Raw genomic sequence first — 12,350 nt, 5'->3', positions numbered from 1 at the left:
GATGTGTAACACCAGTAGAAACACATTCTCCCAGCTGTGAGTTCTGGGGTGCTCTGCTAATGAACTGGGCAGCATTTGAATCACTCCTGGCTGGCTGCTCAAGCACATAGTTTACAGGGAACACTGGTCTGCATTACAGGGAAAAGATGATCTAATCTAAGCAATTTGAATTACATTAGTAGCATAAGTCTAGTCAACACAGCTTAGCTTACTGTCAGGTTCACACGGTGCTGGGTCAATGGGAGAAACTCTCCCATCGACTCCATTACTCTTCTCAATGCAACGGAGTACTGGAGTTGATGGAAGAGCAATCATCAGTCAATTTAGTGAGTCTTCAGTAGGCCCACTAAATCAACTCCTGGAGAGTCGATCATTGTACGTCAATCCCACCGGTAGTGGAGACAAGCCCCTAGAGATTCCCAGAGAATGCAGTTGCATCCCTTACATCTTGGCTAATAGGGTCCATGCATGGCTATCTTCCATGAGCCTATCTAATTTTTTTCTTTTAATCCAGTTATAGATCTGGCCTTCACAACATCCCCTGACAGTGAGTTCCATAGGTTGACTGTGCATTGTGTGAAGTACTTCCTTTTGTATGTTATAACCTTGCTGCCTATTAATTTAATTAGGTGGCCGTGGTTCATATGTTATGTGAAGGATATGTAAATAGCATTTCCTTATTCACTTTCTCCACCTTATTCATGATTTTATAGACCTCTAACATATCACCCCTTATCTTTTCCAAGCTGAACAGACCCGGTCTTTTTAAAGTAAAGATTTAAGATTGAAAATGCTACTTTTGAGGTGTTATCGGTGCCCAAATACTGTATTGGATTCAAGGGTGTTCTCTTTTCTATAATTTTTTCTAGCCCTTCCTGTTCATATGTAAAAGAGGGAAATGTGGCAATGGTTAACAAATTCTAACTCCTATGGGCAAATGGAGAAAATCATATGGGTTAAAATCATTAGATACAATCACATTCCCAATACAGCCGCTCCCCGAGTTGCAAACGGTCGAGTTACGACCATTCACACTTACGACCAAAGCTCCCATGGAGTGGTCGTAAAGGCGGCCCCCGAGTTACGAACGCGACACGTGCTTACGAACAGCACCGTCGCGTGTAACTCAATGGGGTCCAAGTTACAAACAGTTTGAGTTACGGACCAAGTGTTGGTCCATAACTTGTTCGTAACTTGGAGAGTGGCTGTAGACTGTTTGGCAGGTTCTTTTACAACTGAAATGAACAGGTATCCTATTTCTGATATCAAGTTTCTTCCTTTAGACTAATTGACCTGGTTATTACAAACCAATATTCACATTCTTAACATTTTACTGTGTTAATCTGAAACGAATTGCATTTTAACTTTCTAATTAAAAAATATAGTTAAATTGCAAATGACCAAAATGTATGTAAAAATACTGCAGCAAATGGGGAATTAATAAGCAAAATATCACCTATGCTGTGAGGATCAACATGCCCCTCATTTTCTTACCTTATACTTTGAACTTCAGTTCAGAGTAGTTCTTTAATGTAAAAAAGCAACTCCATTCAGCCTCTGATCAGATGAATTTGTCTCACTCTAGGTTTGTATTCAAAAGGCATACTAGGTAGGTAGGTAGATGGCAACCCCAATCCTTCATAGCAACTCTGCCCCACTCTCCTTCTTTCCTCCTGCTGTTATTGTTTTATAATCTGTCAGAAGTTCTGCTTTGCCCCATGTTTTGTGAGGAAGTCATGAGGGAGAGGAAGAGCTTTCTTGTCTTTGCCAAACTTTTTCTGAGGAGCATGGGCTGAAATGAGCAGGCACCTCTTGGCACAGAGTCATCCACTCACAGTGACTTGCAAGGCTGATACTTAGTAGTCATCACCAGTAGTTTAGCAGTGACAGCAGCTAAGATTGATAATATAGCTTGAGAGTTGTATCTTGTGTGTTAGGTTTCTTATATTTGGCAAACTTAGGAGAGCAGTTAATCAATATAAACTAAGGAAAGAGAAAAGAGAAAAGAAAGTCCATCTTTCATTCAAGAAGGATGATTATCAACTTCCATTTGCTTGGGAGAAGAGGGAGAGAAGAAAAGATCTTTTCAAAGGGGAAAATAAAAGGAGAGAGCATGCTCCATAAACTGGAGTCAGGACTGGATTGAATGATTTGTGGAGGAAGAGGAGGAGGATGCACAGGAGGAAGAATAGGAATTTCCCTTGACTTCCCTTTGGCTCTCATTGCACTGCTCTGTGGTGGTGAGTGACCCCTCACATAGACTGTAGGCTCCCATGGAAATGTAACCCTCTGCCCCGGGCATACACATGTGAACACACCAGACCCAAAAGGGTGAAGAGGCATTCCTCATTTTGGGGACAGTAGGACCCAGGTAGGGCCTTTCCCACATTGTGATCTTGGGGAGGTGTGGGAAGAGCAGATAGGAGTCAGCCAGAAGTTTGGCAGGAAGGAGAGATTACTGGGCATTGCTATCACCAAACATGTGATGGAAGCATCTAATACCACCAACATGCAGCAAGGCAACTGCTGAACTGGGAAGGGAAGAGAGTAACTGGAGCTACTTCTCCCTCAGATCACATCTCTAGCCGCAGAACTGTGCAGGGGAGATCCCCATCCACTTTGAAGGCACTAGGGTATAGATAGTGCCTCCCCTGCATACACCACCCCCATTCATACTTCCACCTCTAGTCCCAGGTTATACAGCACTATCTTACTGTGACTCCCCAAACCCTCTGGCCTGGTTGACACAGAATATTTCCCAGATTCTGTGACACACACAGCCTTACACACCTCACATGCAGTGTGTAATATTGGTGGCGAGGGAGGGCCCGGGCTTCAACTGTTCCTGGAAATGCTCAACTCCCCTAGGCAGCTCAGTGGCTTTAATGGAGATCAGGGATGGAGAGTGATACTGCCTGAATTGAAGGCAGGGGCTGAGCATGGCAGAATAGACCCAACAGGACAGCCACTAGATCCAGTCACTGCATCCTTGATGATTCTGCAGGGATTGGCAGCAGGAGTGGACCGTGCATACAGACAGACTTGGCAGTTGCCTAGGGCGCCGAATTAAACGGGGCGCCCAATGATGACGTACTGCCATTGAGGGCTTTCGATGCGGGGGCGCCGATCACGCATTCTGCCTAGGGCTCCAGTTGCCGGCAGCTTGTCTTGGAGTCGGGGGTGCTGATCGCACATTCTGCCTGGGGCATCAGTTGCCAGCAGCTCATCTTGGGCCACCCCTGATTGGCAGTGATGCCTGGGATTTTCCCAGCTGCCCCTGGGCTAGACTCAGCAGCCTCTATGCTGAGGAACTGCTCTGCTGACATTGGGAAACTCCTCTGCAGCCACCTGTAATGTTGAGAGATACACCCATAGGGCCTTGAAGTCAAAACTGCTGGAAGGAACCAGCCAAAGACCCCAGCCAGTAGCAGCAACTGCCTAAACAGCCAGAGCAGGGATCTTTGGATATTCAGAGAACTTTCCAGTTTTGACTGAACTTTCTCTGCCCAACGCTGATTGGCTGTATGTTCCAAACCTCCTCCTCCCTCAGTCTCTTCAACTCAGCTTCACTCCACACCAGCTTCCTTACCCCCTTTCCATTTAACCTAGCCTCCTTACTGATACTAAAAACCCTTCTCCTAAAAATATAAATAGTGGAACTAATACAACACTTGCTGCCATCACATAGTTCACTCTGCAGCTGGTCTGTGCTTTCTCTATTCTGTCTGCCTGAGCTATTTAGATTGTAAGCACTTTGAGGCAGGGAGCATTTACTAGTCTATGTTTGTTCAGCATCTAGCACAATGGGGCCCACTTCTTGGTTAGTCCTTAGTCATTATCCTAATGAACATGATTATTATTAAAAATAACAAATGAGTGATACCCTTTGCTGGGCTCCCCTCGAGAATAAAGATCTACTCCCACAAAAGAATTCCCCACAATGTGACAAACCTCATGTACTGTGTGTGTCCATCCATATCTGCTCACACTTGCCTCCAGGAGAGGTGAAGGGATGGGTGAATGATTCATTAGGCCATTTAAGCAAAAATATATCCACTTGTATTAATTGCTGCTGCTGGAAATCAGAGCTGGTGCTAGGCATAAGAAGACTAAGCAATTGCTTAGGGTCCTGAGCAGCTCAAGGAAATCCCCTACTTGCTTTTTTATTGTGTTGAGTGGGAGGGCCCAAAATATTCCTGCTTAAGGCCTCCCAATTAGCTAACACAGCCTGTGTTGGACATCTTTATACTGTGGTTCTGAAAAACCCTGTAACCAATGGATAGTATAGTGCCTTGTTCACCCTGAATAATATGAAGGGGTAAGGGTTTAAAATGCATTGCTGGATTTTAAGGTGTTTCACCTCTGAGGAGTATTAGTAAATACCCACCATTTTGTGCACCCTGTTCCTTCTACAAGTCCAACATTTTCTCTTTTGTGAGCCCCCCCAAGATCAGCTGTCTCTGGCAGCACACAGAAAGGAGTGAGTTCCTCTGTAGCACAGAGAGAATTCCAACTTTCCCTTCAGTTTGATAGCAAAAAGTGAACAAAGGACTCTCCCCTCAAACTGTGCCCTCCAGCACATCAGACATGAGGAAGGGATGTGGGAGGGGAGTAATGCTCTGTGCTTGACTGCCCCCTAGAAGAGGAGGGAGAATGGGGAGAAGCATCTTTGGGTTGGGCCCCCTAGAGGCAAAGTGTAACTGGGGGAGGGGGTGTCAGACCCTTTCCCTCCCTGGGCTTGGCTGCAGTAGGAGGAGACCAGGATATTCTGAATGAACAGCTCAGTCCCCCTGCCACTTGTCAGTGTCACTTCAGGCTGCAGCCAGTTTCTATAGCGACGGCACTGATCCAGGGCTCCAGAGTAGTAACAAAGCCAGTTCCCTGCTCTCAGACACTCGCTGCTGCTGAGGCTGAGGGAGGAGGAGGGCACCGTCTGTTGAAGAAACCCTGCCTGCAGCACTCAAAACAGGTACAGAGAGACATCCAGTTCTATCTACAACCACCTCACCCTTCACTGTACCCCTCACCCCGTTCCCCATCCCCTGCACTGGGGGGCTGACTATGTCTCTGGGTGGCATTGTGGGATTGGGGCTCACAAAGCATCAGTGGGATTTAATGACTTGCTGACAGTTTATTACTGCACCAGTTTCTCCCCTTGAAGGAGCGAGCAGCAGCCCCGCCTGAGGCAGCTCATTCACCAAAGAGTCTGACGCAAAGCCCCCTGCACGCCCCTGCCCTCTCTCAGGATTATTTGGGGAGGGGATGAGGAAAGGGGTGTGATGGAGGGAGTCAGGGAGCTAAACTCTGCCATTGTGAAGAAAAACACATTAAAGAATAAAAGAGGGGAAAGGGAAGATTAATACACACACATTGATATAGTGAGGGGAGAATAGCAGATACGTAGATATTGTGATAAAAGGCAAAAGAAGGGAAGTTGAGATTTTTGTCAAATCCCTTATTTTTGCTTCATTTTTCTGAAGTGCACTAGAAACTCAGTGTCAGTGCTGAAGACTCCTCTGAAAGGAAGAGGGACAAAAGGCTTAGTGAAAAACAGACAGTTTTATGACTTTGCCTCCAATGTGGGAGGAATAAAAATGGTTCAATTTAATTGTGCAGCTCCAGAGTTGATGGTGCTTGTTGAGGTCACTTTCTTCTGTTAGTCTGACAGGTTGACTTACTGTCCTGGCAACAACTTGAAAGATAAGCTTACAGAGAAATGATACTTTCAAGTTTCATTCCATTTTAATTCCCTGATCTGCAACTGGTGGACTTGGTATTTCATTTCTAGTGGGGATGGTATTTATATATTTAAAATAATTTGCTTGCTCATCAATGAGCAAAAGAAAAAATTCCCTTTGGAGTTCTATTACGTCTTACTATATTCTGATTCTCGTTTTTATGAAAAGCCTGCGTATGATGATTTTGAAATGTATTGCTTGAGAAAAACAAAAAATGTTAAAGCATTGGGGCTAGGATTAATCAATTAAGAGATTGCTGCACACTCTTGGGAGTAAGTTCTGGCTTGGTTATAGGTGAAATGAGTTTGTTGCTCTCAAATTCAACCATTACTAGAAAGTGATTTTTTTTTGTAACCTCTAGCAGAAATGTGGTTAACTATAGCAACCAAGTTTAGTTCAGAGTGAGCAGCTAGGAGAGTTGGAATAGTAAAAAGTGAATTAGTGCCAAACAGGAGCAATAGGAAGGTCATTGACAAGGCAGTCTGTAGAAGTTTGCAATACAGTTGACCACCTATATTCTATTTGTAGTGAGTTCAAAATAGTGTTATTTTTTCAGCACTGCCACCTATTTGCTTTGTAAGTAAATGTATTTTACTAGAAGACCTCTCTAAATGAAAACAACTCCCAATGATTACAGACTGATCTTGCAGGATCAGGTCCTAAGTAATTCACTAGCAGTGTTATATTGTAGAGTGAAATTATAGCAGTACATGTGTGCTGTTTCTCAAGTACTCAAAACGTGGTCTTGATGTGAACAGAAATAGATGGCAGATTGTGTATGAAAGAACCATATTCAGAGGAAGATGTGGCAGTAGAGATACTGATTGGCAGTTAAAGATGGGATCTTAAAGTGGTATGGGATATTCTGAGTACAATTATAGTATGAAGATTTAAGACACAGAAAAAAATATAATATTCATTTTGGGGTATTTCAATACCCTCATTAGCTAATTGTAGCCTACCCTCTGATGAGTCTGTGAGGTGGAGATAGGCATTTTTATTTTTAAATTAAACAATTAACCTACCAATTTCATTTCACTGATAGAGTCTTGAGATTATTGTGCTAGGAAATATAAAGAAGAAATGGTGACCTCAAGGTGCAACTTTTTTAGCAGCAGTGAGCAAAAGCAGCAGAGGCTTTGTATAAAGCTGCAATTTTCATCTTTTGTAAGGAACAAACTACCTGATAATTTTAAATATCTGAAACATTTCTAAGGTGTAGATCACTATAGTATTCTTCACTTAAACCTTGCATGAATAGACCTTAGAAATATCAAGTAAAGAAACCCCAAAGTCTCACTAGACTAGCTTACATAGTCTATATGCAAAGGTTTACTCAATACTAACAAAAGGTGTTTGCCTTTCTTAAATGTCCATGTGTTGAAAAAGACAAATCCTTCTCAATGCCCTTTGCTTTTACAGAACATCAAAAAGCCAATCTACATTTAATAAATGCATAGGAATAGCAACCTGAGGTTAGTTAGCACAAAGGGAAATGGCATTTCTAGACCTTCCTCCAGGCTATATGAAAGTGAATGCACCTACTATCAGGTAGTAAAAGGTCAGATATGTACATTAAAGACAAGGGAGTTTCTTCTCCCTTTACTTGCATGGCACAGGGCGAGAAAAACATTGGAACTTAACACAAATCCTACCTTAAAAGCACAAGTGAAGCCCCAAATCTCTTATTGGTTATGTTGCCTATCAAATTACATTACAGAAATGGTTCCTTGCAGAATATCTGCGAAGTCCAAAAATGGGAATGGTGTTAGATGACATGTGAAAGTGGGCAGAAGAGAAAAGCCAAAGTACAACATTGTCCCCTGAAAGAACAAAGTAATTCACCACAGAGAATATGGGTGTAGCATAACCTGCTATGTAAATAGGTGCAGATGTAGAAGTTTTACCACATCAGGACCTTCTAGAGTAAGCCATTTTATTCCAAATACTATGTGAGGGAGCAGGGACAGGGCTCAAGAAGTCATGCAGGAAGCCATTACAAGGAACTGCTAGTAGTGAGGCAGGGTCTCCATAGGTGTTGGTACATACCAGCAGCAGTTTCACACATACAGAGACATACAGTACATAGCTTTTGCACCCTGGAGATTGTGATTTCAGCCCTCCCAGTATTGTTGCTATGGAGTGCTGTGGGATCTAACTGTGTAGGAGGTTCAGGAAATTCTCATGTGGCCTTTACACAGTTACTGAAGTGTTGCTGTACCTACACATTGTAAATTAATGTTCCAGAAATAACATGCTATTGGCAGACCTCTGCAGCATAGTGTGGCATAATATACAATAAACATGACAGTGGATTTCCAAGCGTAAAAAAGCAACTTGAAAATGGTAGATTGCGTAGCTTCATGTTATACTCCACATACCTTGAACTTTAGTTCCATTTGCAGGCACACATAAAAATGTATAATTCTATGCATCTTCTCTAGCACATAAACTATGGCTTTTAAACCACTAAATTGGCTTTTCAAAGCCACATCCTGTATGTATGTTTTCTTATAACTTGTTTTTCCCACAGATTGGATGGCATGAGACACAGCAACTTAGGCACAATAAAAATATGATAATTATGCATCTGTACCTTTTTCACTAATTTTCTGCACCCTCCCCCAAAAAAGAAAATATATCTCTTATTTATTATAGGGAAATTGGCTCAGTTTTCCACCTATTAATTCATAGACCAAAAAATGCTAAAATGGAGGTAAAGTTTGAATGTGCCTATCCATAGTAGCTGCTCAACATTTTCCATTGTAAGATCCCATTTTCAGTCGCTTATATCTTTACCAAATTTTAACCATTTGGGCTTCAATTTTCCATAACAGATTTCTGCCTCAGACTGACTATTTTGAAAATTCAACAAAAACTATCCAGTAATTTCTCAGAACAAGGTTAGGGGAAATGAGATTGTTTTCCTCCAGGTTAAAAAAAAATGCTTACAGCCATTTTGTTGAGATGCTCTAGTGCTTCCATGCTTCTGGGAGGGACTTGAAATTTAGGATGATCACCTGTGTCGGGGACTGTATCATGAAATTCTGCCCAAATTTGGCCCACTTATAAGGTTCTGTAAATCTCAGTTTATTCACACTAGGGCTCAGTAAAGGCTTGATTTGTAACTAAATTCTCTGAAGATTCCATCCCTGCTGAGCATGCTTCATATCAGAGCTGTGGAGTTGAGCATGACTTTCACTGCAATTGCTCCTCATGGCAGCCAGGGACAGCTGAGGTGCCATGCACAGGAACCAAGAGCAGGAAGACTGTTTCTCCATTTTCTCAGTCCCCTCAGGCCCAACTGGCACCCAGGCAATGAGGAGGAGGAGAAGGCAGAGGAGCAAAATGCAAAGAGCTGGTCCTAGAGGGTAGAGAGGAGGAAAATTGAGGCAAAGGGAGAGGAGAAGAGACTGAGCTGAAGAGCTGAAGAGGGACGTGTTGGGACAATGAGACAAAGGGGTGGAGGGAAAAGACTTAGAAAAGAATAGGCTGGAGGAGCTAGGGACAGAAGGGTCTGTAATCACTGGAATGTACTTCCCTAAGAATTTAGACTGGAACCTGAGTTTCAATATTTCTGGGCTATTGTTCACCAGCTATTTGTGCAACCCAGATGGAAAATGTGTGCTTTGTTTCCTGTAACTGGTTGGCCCACATTAACTACTCTGATTGTTCCAGTGGCAGAGGTCTGTGCTGTGGATATCATTAAATGTCCTAACTATGTTGATAAGTCAGTATGGTCCCCACATGATGAGATGTCTATTTTCTTCCCCTAGTATGCTGTTTTAAACACCTAAGAAATTACCTACCCAAAATTGCATTAAAAATGTTTAGGCTGAAAAGTCAGCTACTCAAAAGGTAGGAATTGCCAAAATGAAGATTGACTATGTAATATGGGGATTATAACATTTGTTAAGCACTTTGAGATCTACTAATGAAACATGCTATATAAGAGCTAGGTATTATTATTTTTATTCTTTCCAACCAACTCTTCTATCTAGGAGCTCGTATGACTCCAAGAAGATGAAGTAACTAATCTTGATGCTCTAACTTTTCCTCAGTGTAAAACATAAACACCTTAATCGCTGATAAATTATCCTCATCACTACAAGACAAAGGGGTGGGAGCTGAGGGAGAGAGAGAACATATCAACAATGAATCTATTTATTTTCATAACAGTCACTCACATGCTATTGGAATGGATGGATGGATAAATAGAGCCCAACGTTGTAAACCGGTTTGACAGTTGACAGATAGGTGTCCCTAGAAGCGCTCATGAATACTTTCCCAATCATCACATTTGTGTTTTCTGGACTAAACATAAACCAAATAAGTACTGATATATAAACCATCTTTTTCAGACAACGTGAGTGTAGTTATGCTTAATATCAGGGGGATTTAAACATGCACTTAAAATTAAGAATGTGCTTATTTAATGTCTGGAAGGGGATGATGGAAACAACTCTCTCCAGACTGTAAGAGGGAGACATAAGTGAGACTCATCAGAGTATGGATGGCACACTAGCCTAGTGGCTTTACAACATGTATACATTGAAAAAGAGAATTGACAAGATTAACCCCTGTGAGACTCCTAAGTGAAAATTCTCAGATAGGTAGAACAATTGCCTGTTGAAATACTCTGAAATCTCTTCAAAAGGCATGAATGAACCTGCCTTAAAGTGACTGTCCACCATTCATAAGTCCTGCTGATAAATTAAAATATGTTTTAAGTAGAGCCCCAGAAATGCATGGATATCAGCTTTTTATCCACAGGTATCCACATCCGCGCAAGTGAATGCAGATAGCCGCAGATCTGCGGCTCACTTTTGCAGATACAGAGGTAGATGCAACATTTTGTATCCATGCAGGGCTCTAGTTATGAGTAATGGTATGGGAGCCCATTGAGCTCAATGGTATTGGGTATATGTAAACTGCAAACAGAATTTATCCCTTTGTATTTTTCTGTGGTTAAGAATCTGACCACATTTTCATCATAGCATCTCTTTTTAGGAGATTTACAGTAATACAACCAAACGCAGTTATTTCAAGTTGAAATGTGTGTTTGAGAACTGAGGGCAATTTGTCAGAATTAAAATTGTGGTTTCTATTAATATGCATTAATATTGTACTCCTTTAAAATTAAAATTATATTCAACTTTTTTTGTTTTACAGTAATGCATATAAAGAGACTTGTTGAATTGCTTTTTTTCATTCTTGTTAAAAAGCTGGTCTGTGTGTTTGAGGAGGGCCTTTAAATCTTCAGATCATGTTTCAAATTAGTCCTTTTTTGTACATTTTTCATTTCAATCATAATACATTCAAATTATTCATGTTAGGAATTGATAATAGTATATGCTCTATACCCTTATAAATACAAATAATCATATTAATATAATTATGATTATAATATAATATAATTAATATAATCATTACAATACTATATATAGCAAGAGATTTTTAGTTTGCACAAAGTCTACAAGACTTTCTCAAGACAGTTATGGTATTTTAAATAAAAATGTATCTATTTATCAGGCAGACTGGAAGTAAAATTTACAATCAGAAATATGCACACACCTGCTAAATCAATTAATCCTTTTCACCTTTTAAATGCCTATTATCACTCCAGGCAGACAGGTAACTTCAGTTAATAAGAAAGTAATGTAATAAGTGTATTTCAATCAGTGGTTTTCAATCCGCCACCCAATCATCACACAGCTATGGCACATGTGACATCCTCAGGACTATGCAGGTAGTATATATAGTGTGTGGATGTGGCCCATATAACACAAGAGCTGCATATGTGACCCACAATGGTAAATAAGTGGAGAACCACTAATTTAAATACAGAAATCAAAAATAAAAATACTTCCACTACCTCACCATGAAATCATAAACTATAACAAACAATGAACCAATATACAATATATGTTTCTAGCCCTCTTCTGTGCTGTCTCTTCTCCAGCTGCATTCTGTACCTCCATGCTGAATCTCTCTGCCCTCTGTAACCTGTTCTTGTGGTGTCTCTTTCCACTTGTGATCTCTTCCATATGACTGTAGGACTTTGAAAATTACTAGCATACTGATTTTTAAAAGGTACTTCACTAATCAAAATTCCAGCAAGTTTTACACTGTTGTTCACAGATTAGCAATTTTAATCAGAGTGGTGATGAAGAACAAAAGGAAACATGACATAATGCTAAAAGAGAAGTTTGCTCCTGGGCAAAAAAATATTGTTCAAAATGGTAAGTCCTTTTTAATACGTGCCTACTCCTTCAATTCTGGCCTATGGATTGTCTAGATATTTGTGTTTAGTTGGTAGATCAGGCTTATTGGTGTTTATTATTTACATGCCAGACATGGGCTTGGTGCTATACAAAAGACACAATGCAAAATAGGAGGACATTCACTGTACAGGATAGTCTTCAAAAGTGTTGGCTTGGAGCTAATTGTACACTCTGTGGTACATGGGTCCAATTTTCTGTAGAATACATGGGAGAGGCAAAGGACTGACAGCACAGGATCTGGTGCACAGGAAATGACTGAGGGGGAACATGCAATCCCAGGTATTGGGCTAGGCCTGAAAGACATGCATGTGAACTCAAAAGGAACCCA

The 12,350-nt window shown here is 41.1% G+C and overlaps 1 protein-coding gene across 1 annotated transcript in view; it reads left to right on the top strand.

Moving 5' to 3' along the window:
- The first annotated feature begins 3,164 nt into the window (after positions 1 to 3,164).
- RNF182 (ring finger protein 182) overlaps positions 3,165 to 12,350 on the top strand; it is a 50,954-nt gene continuing 41,768 nt past the window's right edge. The window contains exon 1 of the mRNA XM_006121807.4: positions 3,165 to 4,969. The gene's annotated coding sequence lies outside the window, so the exon portion shown is untranslated. The remainder of the gene's footprint in view (positions 4,970 to 12,350) is intronic.

Source organism: Pelodiscus sinensis, chromosome 2, assembly GCF_049634645.1.
Source record: "Pelodiscus sinensis isolate JC-2024 chromosome 2, ASM4963464v1, whole genome shotgun sequence".
Lineage (NCBI taxonomy): Eukaryota > Metazoa > Chordata > Testudines > Trionychidae > Pelodiscus > Pelodiscus sinensis.
The sequence above is the reverse complement of the archived record's forward strand: the minus strand, read 5'-3'. Positions and strand labels throughout refer to the sequence as shown.